This window comes from Manacus candei, unplaced genomic scaffold, assembly GCF_025592945.1.
Source record: "Manacus candei isolate 608988 ecotype Guabito, Panama unplaced genomic scaffold, ASM2559294v1 h1tg000008l, whole genome shotgun sequence".
NCBI classification, from domain to species: Eukaryota; Metazoa; Chordata; class Aves; order Passeriformes; family Pipridae; genus Manacus; species Manacus candei.
The window spans coordinates 21,990,675-22,006,672 of record NW_026138056.1 but is presented as its reverse complement, the minus strand read 5'-3'; the positions used below and the strand labels follow the sequence as shown (position 1 = coordinate 22,006,672).

General features: G+C 36.7%; 2 protein-coding genes across 4 annotated transcripts in view; one reads left to right on the top strand and one right to left on the bottom strand.

The window, feature by feature from the left end:
• NKAIN3 (sodium/potassium transporting ATPase interacting 3) overlaps window positions 1-15,998 on the bottom strand; it is a 352,392-nt gene that overhangs the window by 119,629 nt on the left and 216,765 nt on the right. The window lies entirely within an intron of this gene.
• LOC127462545 (uncharacterized) overlaps window positions 1-15,998 on the top strand; it is a 193,756-nt gene that overhangs the window by 56,771 nt on the left and 120,987 nt on the right. The gene's annotated exons all lie outside the window — the stretch shown is intronic.

Here is a 15,998-nt window from a genome sequence, read left to right as displayed (position 1 = left end):
TGTTGCTTAAATTAATGCCAGAAAGAACTAGAGAATATAATTTTCTACTGAATCTATGCAGTCCTAGAAATAGCAGGGTGGAACATTTACATTTTGTCCTGTGAAAGATCCATTTTACATAAAACATTCAGAATTTTTATACAAATGAGTTACAGAGCCCCTGTGAAGGACCTGGAGATTTATTTATCAGCATAGGAAAGCAACCTCTAAAGCTATGATCTGAGGTCATACCTGTGGCCTTTGAGTTCATATACTATACTAAAAGGTAACGGAATAAACTAGCTCTGCATGATTTGAAGGGATGTTATTTAAAAGCAAGGCAAGCAAATATACATTAATGTGTACCTAATCAGCACGTTTACTATAATATAACTATTCATTAAGATGGAGCAACATAATGATCAGTTAGAAAGCTGGGTCTTGTACAATGTTAGCGTGTCTTCCAGTCAACAGAGCTCACAGGTAGGTAGAACAAGTGAATATAGTGGAAGGCTAACATCTGCAGGCTCTATCTTATGCTAAAATTCAACGTAGCAACTAAGTAGTGACAGAACAAGGGTCAGTGGCATTAAACTGAAAGAGGATGGGTTTAGATTAGCTATTAGGAAGGAATCCTTTACAGTAGGGGTGGTGAGACACTGGATCAGGCTCTCCAGAGAAGTTCTAGATGCTCCATCCCTGAAAGTGTTCAAGTCCAGGGTGGATGTGGCTTTGAGCAACCTTATCTAGCGTAACATGACTCTGCCTACAGCTGGGGAGGTGTAACTAGATGATCTTTAAGGTCCCTTCCAACCCAAAGCATTCTATGATTCTATGACTCTATTACACCACTTTGCCTTGTGGTGCATCGTACTCAGGGAAGGATGATCACAGCAAGATTCACTGAGTTCCAGCATTGTGCTGCCATTATAGTAATATTTTCTGTTCTCAAGTTAGTTATTTTAAAGCTGACTAGCTAATTGCTGCAGGGAACAACAAAGAGTTCAAGATCTATGAAAAGGCCCAGAAAGTCAACACCGTATCTTGGTCAGTTGAAGGATACAAAGATACTCATCACAATCTCTTTGTATTTCACTGGCTGCTTTACTAGCAAAATATTACAATGACCAATTTAATGACTGACTGACTTAGTGAGCAAGCATATGTATACACGAACAAACAATAAATGATGTCAAAGTATCATATCACTAAATAGTTTGCACTTTTTTCTTTTTTTTTTTTTTTCTTGAATTATCAGTATCTTCTCCATGCAGGTGGGACAGGCTTGGAAACTTTCTTAAAGTTGCAGGTTGCTCAGCTTAATCCCATCAATTACTCAGAGTTTTTACCCCTTTTTCTTCCACACAGTCTGTTTAGAGGGCTTATAACTTTGGAACTTGACACAGACACATGCAGAATGAGAACTATCTGTTTATCTCTTTGCTCTGTCCAGTGAATACTTTTTACAGTTTAAAGCTCAGCTAGATCAACTTGAAAGTTTTGGAAAGGCAATGCTGAAGTGTTCCTTTTGTAACAGTCAATCCTTAAGCTTGTTCGTGTACAGTACCTAAAGACCATGAGTCCATTCCATGACTATTTACTCTGAAAAGTTACAGATATGCAGAAACACATTTTCACAATGGGCTGGAATAATCATGGAGAGAAGCAATATGACAAAATCATTGTTTTTTCACAAGGGCAGCTCAGATATTATTTCAGAGATGTGCAAAGCAGGTTTTATGAGGAAAGTTTTCCTTTCATACCTGTGAGGTAGAGTCATAGCAAAGGCAGAACTCATACAGATGTGAGAAGGACCAGAAACATTAGAGGCCCATTGGTTGCATCTTGTACAGGAGGGATTGTGCAGTTTTGCCTTCTCCCCTCTTCCCCCTCTCATTCATTCATTCATTCATTCATTCATTCACTCACAGACTCACAGAACTTGTCCAAACCTCACTGGTACGGTGCAGTCTACCCTTAGTACTGGAAATACACTCAAAAAAAATAATTTCTACATAAAATAATTAACACATTTCTCCTGAACATGATTCTCTTCCTGGTAAGTACTTAAGTGTTCTCCATACTGCTTAACATGTCATGATCTTTTCTTAAAAAAAAAAACCAAAACAAAACAAAAAAGCCCAAGATGGAAGATTAGCAGAACAGCCACGACCTTCCCTAATGGCTTTTTACCTAAGAGAATTTAACATTGTTTTGGAATACAAAATTATACAACTTATTTACTTACAAGTATTTGCGTCTGAACCACTTAAATGGAATTTGCTAGAAATAATTCAAATTGGGGTAATTCAAACATAGGTCTGGAAATTATCATCATAAATAGCTTTATTAAAAAAATTAAATTACCACTTTTACTTACAATAACTGTGAACAGCAGACAAAGTGCTCAAATGTAATCAAATCAGCTTGAGTGGGACTAATCAGTCGCTTTCCCAAGCTGGATGAGAATGAGCAACACCTTGGAAACAATTAACATTAACACATTTCCACACTGCCACACAACTGGTATTTTCAGCCAATTAAAAAGCCTTAGCCAAATGTTAACTAACTTACTCATTAGGCCCTTGCTGCCTTGAACTGAGATTTCCCAATCACACCCTATGGACAGACAGGAGCATTTGCAAACAGTGAAAGGACAGAGGCTTTTACTCAAATGCATCTAAGCATAACAACTTTCACTTATTCAACCAGAAAAATTCTACCTCTACATGACAAAACGCGAATGTACTGTTGAATTATGATCAGAAAGCACTAAGCACTGAGAAAAATTGTGATGGCTTTGGGAGGGCACTGCTCCCCATTTTGTCAAGCAGACCATACCACGATGTCCTCTTCATACAGAGAAGCTGCTCATGACTGCACGAAAGAAAATGTGTGCTGTAATGCATCATTAAGTCAAATTAACCCAATCATCCACCTGCTAAATGAACAAAATGAAGGAAAATCTCACTCTCAGCACTTTCGTTTGCTCACAATTGCAAATGAATGCATGTGAACAGTCTCTTAATCTCAGTAGTTAACTTGCTGTTCTTTTATAGCCAAGCAATGTACTTTGCTTCTAATGTTTTAACAAATTTATTGTGGCCAAATACAAGTTCTTTGTCAAAATAACCCTAGCAGAGAAACTGTGCTTCCTTTGAATGCTTTAGTTTGTTTTCATGGGATGTGGGATGGGTTTCTTTGTAAGATAAATAAATAAATAGATAAATAGAAACCACAAAAAAAAAAATCGAGTAGAAATATTTAATATCAAAGATGTTATTATAGTACTTTTTACTTTAAGTTTGCTTGTGTTATGCTTCCATCCCATCTGGGCTCGAAGTTCTATCTAAAACTACATTTTTATTTATTTACCTCCTCTTCACAGTGATATGATGCACTGGGAACTCCCAAACTCTGCTGGTTCAGAGTGGGGGCTACTTTGCTTTTCTTCCTTACCAACACAGCATCAAGAAAACAAAAGCACTATCCAAGAGGATTTTTTCCCTGTAAGACTAGTTAGTGACTGAACATCAAGGGAATGTGTGTGAAATTGCAACAGCGCCATTATTAGGAAATAAACTACCAGCTACAAAAATTGAATCTGAGTTTTACAAATTGAAGCATCACACTTTAAGCCCTGCAACAGCATTTTTGTTAATGTGTCCTGACACCAGATAGTTTTATTATTCATATAAACATAGTACCTTTCTTCCTAGGTAATTTATTGCATCAATAGTATACAGCTTTCCTATCTGGCAGAAAAGTATTTTATTTTTAAAAAAGCAAGGTCTTGCTTAAGAGGAGGGTAGGTGAGAGAAAAATCATGACATAGTGGCTGATATAGGAAAATTTACGAGCCATTTTCCTATTTCTATTTATACTAAATTAAATAAAATCATATTTGGATTTACATAAATAAAGAAACCTTGTTTACTAAGGTAAAATAGACAATCATTTCAAAATACAAACTGGAAAAGTAAAAAGAAATCAGGAATGATTGCACCTGATCTGAATTCTATTGCATCTGTCAGGTAAAGAATTGGGGATTAAAACATTTGAAAAGCTGTGGAAAATATGTATGTATTGTGTTTATTACAGTGAGGAATGAGGAGAAAGGCTTTAGAGTGGACCCTAATTTAGAAGCACTGAAGATCACACCAAAAGATGAAATCGGGTTTTATCAGATGAAATGTTTCTTGTGATTCTATTGTTAAGCCTCAGTTTTGGTTGTGTGGATGTTTATCTATATATATCAATGAGTAGATAAAGAAAAAAAGGTAGCAAGAAAAATGGTAATTTAAAATTACATGCTACAATTTCTATTTAAGATTACCTTTTTCTACATCCCGGTCAGTCTATTTTATAAGTGTTTCTGATGCAGTAAATTTTAATCTTAAAATGTGGGATAACATGAATACACAGAATATCCTGACTTTTTACCATTATTAGTAATAAGGACATAATGGAAAAACTATCCAGTGAGCAGCATCTCACAATCAGAAATTGAAGAAATGCACGATCAATAAATATTTTATTGCTCAATTTCCTGAACAATCAAGAAACTTCTGTCTTACTATTCAGATAGGATAAAACTATTAATAAAATAGGAAAAGAGACTTAAGTGTGAAAAATAATTAGTGCAACAACCTATTTCTTTCAGGAATTCTTTAAAAATTTTGTATGTTTTCAACATTGAAAATTTTGTACATACCTAGTGTCTCCTAGGATGTGTGTGGAATTTACAGTGCAAAAGGCTTTTGTGATCAATGCTGTGGAAATACAAACTCTACGGACAAAGAAACAAGATCCTTTGCCCAAGGTGATTTGCTATTGCTCAGGATAGTAGCATAAAATGATGGACTGAAGAAAAGCACAAAATCATCACCCTTAATGGTTTGGCAGTCATCAAGAAAATAAAAAAACCACCTAAACAATGACAATTCTCCTCACATGCACAAAAAAGGGCCAGAGAATAAGCATCCACTGCTTTCAAAGCAGCACACCAGTAGCATTTGATGCAATCAGGGCCATCAAGGACATCATCTGTACCTCTGACCCTGACCTTTTTGAGGAGAGGCAATACATGGAGTCAGTATTTCCAGGGGCTGTGAAAACCTCTTGCTTGAAGCAACTTTGTAATTCTTGTACTTTACCCTCGAGCTAACCTGGGAATCAGGAGTGCAAGTTAGCCTTTCACTAAGAGCTGTGTTTACCACTTGATCCAAAAGTGTAACATGGTGTCACAGACCAGCAAGGTGTACATTCGTGTTAGTCTCCAAGAGCTGTCCTTGATATTAGCTGCTGACAAACACCAAGTATATTTTCTTCTTTTGAAGAGGCTGTAAGGGAGTTTGGGAACAACCTCTAAATTGGTTGTATCACTCAGACTAAATCCCTACAGGAAATATTTTGTCTACATCAAATCTTTTTCTTCAAGAGCCAAAAGGCTCATCAACAATTGCACACAGGTATCCAAGATAACACAGACTGACTTCTAAAATTAAAAACACTTAAGAATTCCTCTCTATATTAAAAAAAAAAACTACCTTTCTCTTATTTTTCTTAATGACCAAAGAAAGCTTATGAAAGCTTATGAAAGCTTATTGAAATGAGGAATCTCCCAAGACAAAAATGTTCTTTGAAGAACATGATTCCTTTACAGCATCCCCCATTAAGGACACAATCTTCACTGATATGGTTGAAACACCAGGATACTTGGGAGTTGCTTTTGAATCTCAGGCAGACAGTGCTAATGAATGTCCAGACACAGTACTTAGGGAAAAGATTTCATGCAATACAATTAAATTGAGAATAGAAAAAAAAGTCCTCGCACATGTGACAGTCAAGCTTGACTGGTAATAGCAAAAAAAATTATAGAAAAATAAATTACAGAACTACCATCAGACAGTAAATACATTAGTTTCTCCACTGGATATCTCAGGTTACTTTAAACCTACCTGCCCTTTACCTTTTGGCCCTGAGCAAGGTATCTCTTATGATATCTGAAGCCCTCCCATAGCTAGACATGATGTGCACTTACAATTGTTAGACTGAGGAGGAGCTTAAAAGTTTAAACTAAGAAGAAAAAACTAAAAACTCTAAAGTGAAAGACCAATACTTGAATATGAGCTTGACCAAGGAGGATATCAGATGGTTCCACATTTGCAGGACTTATTTTCACATTTTCCTCTAAATATATTTTCCTCTCCCTGTCTCTCTCTCACACACTCACTTTTCTTTCTACTCACAGAAAGCTATAAGCAAGTAAAGTGCCTCTATTACCCAAGTTATTCCTCTTTCAACCAAACAGCAAAAAGTGAGAGCAGAGTGTCTCTGCACTCATCACTCATGAAATGCCATGAGCTACTCAGGTACTATGGTTTTTTGGTACCACATAAGCATCTAAACAGATAGGATTCAAACTACTTGCATTACAATAACATGTAACACACAGAGAATTATCCTTTATAAAATTCATATTATTGTAGGTAAGGATGCTAATCAGCATATGACATAGGTTGTTAGAATATTTTAGTTGATAATGAGGACAGAAGCTGGCACCTAGGAACCAGTATGGGGCTGAACAATGCTAGATAATACTTAATGCAGGCAGCCAATGGACACAATGGGCCAGCAGTTCAGATGAAGCTGGGTTTGCAAATAGCTGTATATACTCCACGTTCTTCAAAAGGTCACTTGCAAGCTGGAGCTACTTCAAACACAGGTTGTGCAGGTGATAATTGGTGGCAGAGGACACTAATATATCCACGCCCCTGAAATCTGTATCTGTTTTTTGAAGATACTATGTAATGCCCTGGTACATACAACATAGCTACAAGTTTTAATTAGTGAATATTACATTTATAGCTCTGGACAGCTAGAAAATAATTGGTGATTCTGCTATATTGCCTTACAATCCTCCTACTGCGTTTGATGGGCCGAGGAACCCAGCAGGAGGAATAGGGGCAGACATCACATAAAAAGACAAAAATACATTACCAGACTAAGCTCCAAAAATTTCTACCTGTCAGGTATACCACAGGGAAGCAAAACACAGTTCCTATATGATAAGCAAATATCTCACCTCATAGATGCATGGATCTATACAAGTTACTAGGTCATGCTGGTTTTGTTTTCTCAGTGGTCAAGAGCATGTTAGGAAATCCCTGTGTAAAATATGCATGAGCAGCAAATAAACCATAGGCCTCTAGCTCTAACAAATAAAGATCACAGAAAATTCCCCAGTTTCACTATCAACTCAGCTGCAGGATGGATGTCATGAAACAAGATTTTAGAAGGGATGCTGAGCAGCCCAAACATCTGCTTAGGTCTGAGCAAATATGTTGAAAATATCTCCAACATTGAAGATCAAAAATTTTGTCTTTGCGATGCCTAGTTCCATTAAAAAATGAAGACTCATAGAATCACTATGAAAATAGCAATGCATCAACATTTCATACAACCTTCTGAAAAACAGAGAATCATAGAATAAAAGAATCATAGAAAGGCTTGGGTTGAAAGTGACCTTAATGATCATTTAGTTCCAATCCCTCTGTTACGGGCAGGGATGCACCCCACTAGACCAGGTTGCTCAGGGCCCCAGCCAAACTGGCCTTGAACACTTCCAGGGATGATCAGACACAGTACTCTCATCATAGCAGTAAAATCACTGGCAGTCATAGCAGTCTGTATATACAAATCTCTGAAAAAGGAGACAATTTTTAAATTTTAATTTTATTAATGGTTTTCTCCTATGAATAATTTTGACTTTCTGGAACAATCTTTAAAAGAAAGTGGAACCTCTTTTATCATGCAAATGTTAATTCAAAAATGTGAACCAAAATTAAACTACAGGTTAGACAAAGAAGAAAGAAACATATCAAAGTTGCTCTGAAAAGCTCGTTTCTCCCTGAGGAAATTAAACTTGCAAATGTATTCCTTTTCTTTTCAAACATTTGCCCTTTTTTTTTCCCTGTTTTTTTTTTTCTTTTGCAGGTGCTGGTGGAAAATCAGAGAAGGTATTCAAATGTAGATTAATTTAAAAATATACATCTGATTGGATACTGTATTTGCTGTGAGCTTTTACTGACTGCAATTCAAAGGCTCAATTAAGACAATAAGAAAAGACTAAGATGAGGCTTTTCTAAGAGAGGTCTTTTCTGTCCATGGAGAGAAAAGACTGCTATTTTAAAAGAAAGGTCTTGTACAGCCAATTCCATCTGTGTAGCTGAGACACAGAAATCTTTATTTTTAAACATTTTTCAATAAATGATGAACAAACACACAGACATACACATGTACACAGAGAAATAACGACCAACATGCTGCAGACACATATTCAACATCCAGTATTTAAATGTACGTATTCTGCAAACCTGACACTCATTAAAATCTGGCACCAAGTGATTACAAACATTGGTGAGTACCCAAAAGGATTATTTGCTTTCTTCTTCAATAATATCTGACACTCAGAGTACAAGAGAGAGCAGGTGACAATCACTCCATTAAAAAAAAAGGGAAGAACACACAAAACGACACAGAGAAGACACATTTTTCTCTTTCATACATTTTTGCTGTGGTCACTGCCTGCATCTCCCCTGTCTTATTGGAGTCTTTGCTGGGACTGCCAGGTGTGTGTGCAAGTTCCTTAGATTTTCCACAGTATCCAGGGACAGCAGCACTTTGCTGGAGCTCTGGCAGAGCCCCAGTGGGAAGAGCAACGCTCAGACAAATTGTATGTACTGGGCCCATGGGGTGACCAGATCTGTAAGTCATTTCTCCCAAAGCATTCCAAGTCTTCTAGTACTTAATCTGGTAACTCAGTACAGCACCAATGCCCTCAGCATCCTGTCAGAGATGGGTTACTGCCATCACCATAAGAGAGCAGAGGATGACAGGGACAAGTCAGGGTACTCACATGCACAGCATTTGTAATGTAAAAATCCCCAAAGAAAAAGACATTTTCTGTTTAAACAAGAAATGAGAGCAACTCTGCACATTCAACTGCAACTGCTTGTCCTTTCTCCGGTGCCTTTCAGCAATCATCTGCACCCAAGAAATCCACCCCAACCAGAAGCCTCTGGAACCAACGACATCAGCCAGTAATTGAGCCTCTGACTTCCTTTTGTAGAAGTCTCTTAGGAGCAGACTTTTGAATTCTCTTCATTTGCTGTAGTGGAGCAGAGCTGGATGGTACAGGAGCCCTGAGAGGTGGTGGTCAGCAGCATCCTGCCTTGCACCCTGCAGCAGAGAGTACTCTGCCTGTACAGCAAAGCCCTTCCAGCTGGAGTCACTGCTTAGTGATCCCCTGCTCTGTGCTGGAGCTGCGTAGCCCTGAGCACCCTTTCATAGTCTCACTACAGTAACAGAATTCTATTGAAAATTCACTTCCTAAGTCTCCCCTATGCTGGTGAAAAACATAAGACAAGCCAATGTAATCAAAAGTCGTCTTCAGAGACTGTATGCTTTATGTCCAGGATTAAACATATTGAATTTAATTATTTTAGTTATATTTATATTAGTAGTTCTTACATTAGAAGCCAATTAAACTGCTTTATTCTGAGAAGGGAATTATGAGAATGATGTATTTATAATTTCTATTCTGTTTCCATCAACATTTATTACTGTGATGTGCTTTGTTTGTTATTGTTCTTAAAATATTTGGTCTTGATGTTTTCTCAGCAGCAAGTTGTTTTTCTATTCGTGTCACTGTTTGTTTAAACAGTTACAAGATATGCTCCATGTGCTATTGAGGAGAAATGTCACTGCTCTCCATTCAGGCGCAGTTGTTACCCTGCAGTTTTATTTTCTACTGAATAACATCTGACTATGTTATTTTTCAAATTATTTAGATTCTTTGGTCTTCAGTTCTGCAGCAGACTTAAGAATAACTGGAGGAACCTTGAAAAAAAAACGTTACTTGGATAAACAATTATAAACATTTTTTCACATAATTGCCATTACCACTAGCAAGAATGCCACCTTTCTTCCACAAAGTCTATTGATTATCACCTTCAATTCAGCAAAAACAATTCATGGAGGTTATAAGTATAAAGACATGCCTTATGCAACCTAGAAAAACATGAACAGAAATATGAGGGCCACATGTCTTTAACACTGGTGTTTGAGTGGTCGTCTGTAGTTCCTGACTGATCTGTTCTTCTACAGCTGTCATCACTGCAGCATTCATGTTGACAGCATTTGCAAAAGAGCTTCTCTGTACAATGTAAAGTACCAGAGTTAAGGGAGATAATTTCCTTTTTCTTCTTCTTCTTATGTTCATAGATTTTAGGATATATTCTTATACGCTTCTATACCAGTAACTGTATATATGTTTTTATATATACATAGATGCACCTGGATATCTATCAAAAAAAATATATACATCAGAGCCCAAATACAGTGCTATCATGCATATAACCCAGATGCTATGATAATGGTGTCAAAAGAATGCTGGGACATTGTAGAAGACAGCAGTACTTGCCAGAAAAGTAAACAGTTACATGCAAAATGTTTTGCGTAGAAGTTTATGGCGTGTATCTGAAAGACCAAGCCAAGGTTGAGAATGCAAATATAGATTTAATCTCACTACCTTCTTTCTGTCTTTAAAGGTTTAATCAATTATTATTCATTTCTTGTTTGTTACATAATTTATGGATTTCTGGCATTCCCACAGAATACTCTAATTTACACCAAAATTCCTATCAGTTGCCACTACTTTTACCTTAGCCATTACATTTTAATGCTATACTTACTTATTCCAGATGAAAAAGAATCACAGAATCCTAGATGCTTCTTAGAAAACATCATAAATTATCAACAAATGCAGGTTTTATAACTAACTTTTCAGCTTTAAAATTAAAAAAAATAAAAGTATTACTGATCTTTTTAGGGAATGTAGCTAGTCTCTATGGTGATGAATAGCTTGAGTTTTAATAGGCAGTTTACATAAAAATTACTTGGTGTCTGTGAACAGTAAAATTATTCTAGATGGAGACACTTAGAGATACTTTAATACATTGGTTTAATACAATTCAGTAGCACTCCTACAGCATGTTTTCAACTAGGGAGGAAAGACTGGGCAATTTTTAATCGCTCAAACCTAGTTTTAATGTAAACTGATTGTACTCAGCTGCACTTCATGACTCTGAAGCCTCTTACTATGGTGGAACAATAGTATGTGATAATTACTACTTCTGCCAGAGCACAAGGAGTGAAACAATATACTCGACAAAACTCAATGACCTTGAGGCTACACTGTCTGTGGTCTTATATATAAACCTGTAAATGAAGGAGGAATAAGAGCTCACCTTGAAAAAGAAAATGACTGCTGCCAGCAGACGCCTCAGCTAGAGGTATGGCTTGATGGGCAAAGCTCAGAAGGCATGTTCATTTGCAAATGTAGACACAGAAAACAGTGCTAGGCATCCTTGTTCCTGTGTCCTGATCTAGACTGGAAATATTTACTCATGGCATCAGTGACAAGTATAATCTTCCTAGAATGCATAAGCCATTCGGTGGTAGGTCTTCAACTAAAAAGCATGTAGCCCAGGTACACCTCTGATGTACTTCATGAGTGAGGAGATTAAAACAAAGAAAACTGAGTTTCACAGGAAGAGCAACAGATGCTGCTTGCTGCAATGCATTACTGGTTTTACTGCTTATTTGCCAGCAAAAACTAGGGATTACTACCTTAGCAGGTATGCTCCTCAGGTAAAATATTTTACATTATTTACTTGCTCTGTATTTGGCACATTTCATTGCTGAGATCAGTCATCAAGGCATTCAAGGATGTGCTGGATTTAACAGTAACACAGAAGTCAGACTGACATTTAAGTGTTTGGATGAAAGATGGTCAGTGTGGAAGGCTCTGGGGAGACTTTGTTGTGTCCTTTCAGTACTTTAAGGGGGCCTATAAGAAAGATGGGGACAGACCTTTTAGCAGTGCCCATAACATTAGGACACAGGGTAATGGTTTTAAACTGAAAGAGGGTAGATTTGGATCAGATATAAGGAAAAAGATTTTACAGTGAGGATGGTGAAACATTGGCACAGGTTGCCCAGAGAGGTAGTGGATGTCCCATTTCTGGAAACATTCAAGGCCAGACTGACTGGGGCTCTGAGCAACCTGGTCTAGTGAATGGCATCCCTGCCATGGTAGGAGGGTTTGGAACTAGATAATCTTTAAAGTACCTTCCAACCCAAACCATTCTTTGGTTCTGTGAGCATGAAAAAAAAAAATCTGCACTTATATCTATTTCCCAGTGACACACCAAACTTCATGTTCATGTTGCCATAAGCATGGCCATCAGATTCAACCAAGTACTAGCTTGTGAGTTTCAGCTGAGATTATCCAAGACCTTAAATATATGGGATTCTTGGGGTTTTTTTCTGCTCCAGACATGTACCTCTGCATCGTTTCAGGCATAAATATTTGCCACACAAGAGCAAAGTGGCCATTCACACCCAGTTTCCCAAGCTTTGTCTGTCATTCACCACAGTTTAATTGATAAGGTAGATGATCGCACTAAAGCCACAGAAAAAAAAATTGTCTGTCAGAATTTCTTTTTAATTTTTTCTTCAGTCTCCAAATGCACAGTCAGTAGAAATATAAACAGAAAAATTATGATGATCGATGTAAAACTCACTGTGAAACCTGTTTAAGGCAGTGCAAAGACAGCATAAGAATTTAGGTTTTTCATTGAATCTCTTTTTCTGTTTCTTCAAATGGACACCAATGTTCATTGAATGAACTCTTTAACAAACAGAAAAATTGAAGACAGATTTTCTTGAAAAAAATCACATTTTTGAATACAAATAGAACAAGGAACATATTCATACTTGATTTCCTGTAGAAAGAATAAATTAAAATACTAGTGCAGTGATGTGAGCATCTACTGAAAGTGCATGGTACACTCGTTGGTATCATTCATCATGGGGACCAAAACCAACTACAACCAGCAAGTTTATTCCAGTGTGTTTGAGTCTTGGACGTTACAGGCAGCCCAGCTGCTTTTCCTTTTAATTTTTCCACTGAGACTAAGAATGAAGTTGACTTAAACTGAAAAAAATGACCTAATCTGTAAGATAAGAAAAACTATTCTGTCTGTTAGTGCAGCTTTGGAAGAGACAAAGCAGACAACGAGTCTTTTCTTGGAATGGTCATTTGGGGATTCCTGCTTTGTTTCTTTTTTAACTCAAAACATAGCAAACACCTTGTTTTTCACAAGATGTTCATGGAAGAGCAATACAGCATCCATTTATTGGGCCAAAAAGCTCCACGTTATTAAGGTATCCACTGTTTTTCATAAATGCAGCTCTGGGATCTGCTGTGTTGTATTGGTCAAAAAGATTTACAGCAGCCAGTCAGTTAATTTTAGCAGTATTTGAATTTTCCAGCAAATACTCCTACAAGGCTAAAGATACGTAAAGTAACTTCAAGAAAACAAGCATTTGAATAGCTACATATTACTATGAACTGCTACATATTATACAAACATTGCTTTATCTCCCCTTATGGCCTATAAACCCAGTAATTTTTTCCCTTTAAGATCATAATGGTAACGAACATATTTTTTTGCTCATTTCCTCACTTTTAAGTTCTCGAAAGAAATGTTTGAAAGGGTGACATTACTTTCTTTTCTAATGCCTTCAGCTACTGAGTTCCACATGGTTCAAATCATCTTCCATAAACTGAGAACCCACGAGGAGGTAACAACAGATGAAGCATCATCATTTTATATATAATGCCCAAATCTGCATATTTTTAAATAACATTAATAACATTATTTTTCAGTTTTCAAAATCACTATGCATAAAAAAAAGGTGCAAATTGTAGGAAATACTATTAAAAGTAGGAAAGAGAAGTACTTCAGCAAAATAAAAAGACAATCTCATTATTTTGAAGTGACCTGGTTCAGTTTGATTTGTTTGGGTGATGGGTACTAATGAAGCTGTCAACATACAGAGGGAAAATTGTCAGATGAAAACTCTTAAAGAAGCTAATAAGAGATTAAGATCATGTTCATTCGAGAGTCTAAACCAGTCATAGATATCATTACTTTGCAAAATTAAGTAAAAAAGTAATTTTCTCTAGTTTTGATAATTTTGAATGCACAAAAATACAATGTACCAATTCATCTGCAAATAAATAAGTAGATAAAATTTTAATCAAGAGACTAGAGACTGGAAAAGAAGCAATAAGAATTAAGGATTAATAAATGAATGATTGACACAGGCTCAGACTTGAAAATCAGTGTGAAAATTTCTGGTGTGAAACAATTTTTCAAGCCCTATTACTAGAAAGTCACTAGGAGGTAATCTTTCTAAATCTCAGGGGATGAAGGACAAAGGATGTGCTACATTATTAGGTCCATTTAAGAGATTTTGCTACTTGTGCTTTGATTTTCATCTGAGTTTAAAGCTGGCCATTTCTTTGAGGTAATACTCAAGCCAAGGCATTGACAAGCAATTTTAAAATTTAAGGATGAAGTGCAGCTTGCCAATGGCCTTTAATGTCTCTCACTGGAAGCATACATGCCTAAGTTAATGATCCCATTATTTCGTTACTACAAACCAGAAACTTTCCTTACTGCAGCTTCAATACACCTGTTGGCACTGCTCATCTGGGAACACCTTCTGTACTGGAACATCTCGGCAGGCAGCTCTCCTAACAGACTCTAGCACTTAGAGTGAAGGCTTCTGAACCTGGATAGCTTTATCCAGACACAGGAATGTTTGTAAACCTTTAATTTCAGTGCTGCATTACAGTTCATTAGAGCCTTGGAGCTGGCTGATCTATGCAATTTCCTTGATATCTGTTTCTGTCAGTGTTTCATTTGGACAGAACTCTACTGTCAGGGCAAAATGAGACACCCCCTGACTCACCTGATGTGTACCTTGTGATTCAGCAGTCATAACACACCCTCTTCTTGAAACTCCACTCTTTTCTTTTCTGTAAGTCTGCTTATTTTAACCCCATCTGTAACCACTTACTGAGACTTTATCAGTAGTTGAAACACTTATTATATCATTAACATATAATATATATTGTTATATTTATTATATTAATATGCCATGCTACCATCGCAGCAGAATCTTTATTTAAGAACTGTACCTTGCTCAAAATGCAAGGATTTATTCCTTATTATTATAGACATTATTAAAGAGGACATCTAGAAATCTGAGACATCTTAAGGGAAATTATATAGTATTAATATCTTATTTTGAAATCTCATTATTTTTCTGGCCTTGATTCCTTACTTCTGATTGCCTAGGTTAGCAATACTTGACCTTACCAATAATTCTGAGATAGTACTGGACTCAATTCTTTTTAAAGATATGAAAAAAAAAAATGGGCCTTCCACAATACAGAGTGACAGCAGCATTGCCAGACTTAACTTCAAGAAGGCATGTACAGTTGTTTCACATTGCATACTCACATGGTGGAACTACTAAGAATTATCTTACAAAATGATCCATATAAAAGCTACTACGTACAGAAATATACTGATCTGGGTAACACACAGAGGTTTCTGATAATAACTTTCTGGGTTTTCTGGCCTTCTGTATCAAAAGTCACCATGTTGTGTGAGCTCTCAAAATTTCTGCCTACTGGGCAGCACCACTACATGATGCTGAAAGATCCCTGGATTAAGGAATTCAAGATTTTCAAATTTTAGAATGGGTCTAAAATGCCTCAGAGATAGGTAAATCAGACTCATAGGAGTCTAGTGTCATGAGAGTCCCATCAGAAGCCAAGATTATTAGGGCCTCTGTGTTGCCTTTTATGAGGGTATTGCTATGACTCCTCTATATTTCACAGCAGGTACTCAACTTCCTGAGAACAGCATCTCTTCAGGCCAGGATAGCTGTGAAATCTGCAAGAATTGCAGTTGTTCTGGGTTTGTTTTGGTTTTTTTAATATAAAAATTCATAAACCTGGTCATTTATTTCAAACTTTTTTTTTCTTTTAAAATGTCATTTTGCTGAGAAGTTTTATAGTTTCTCATTTCTGT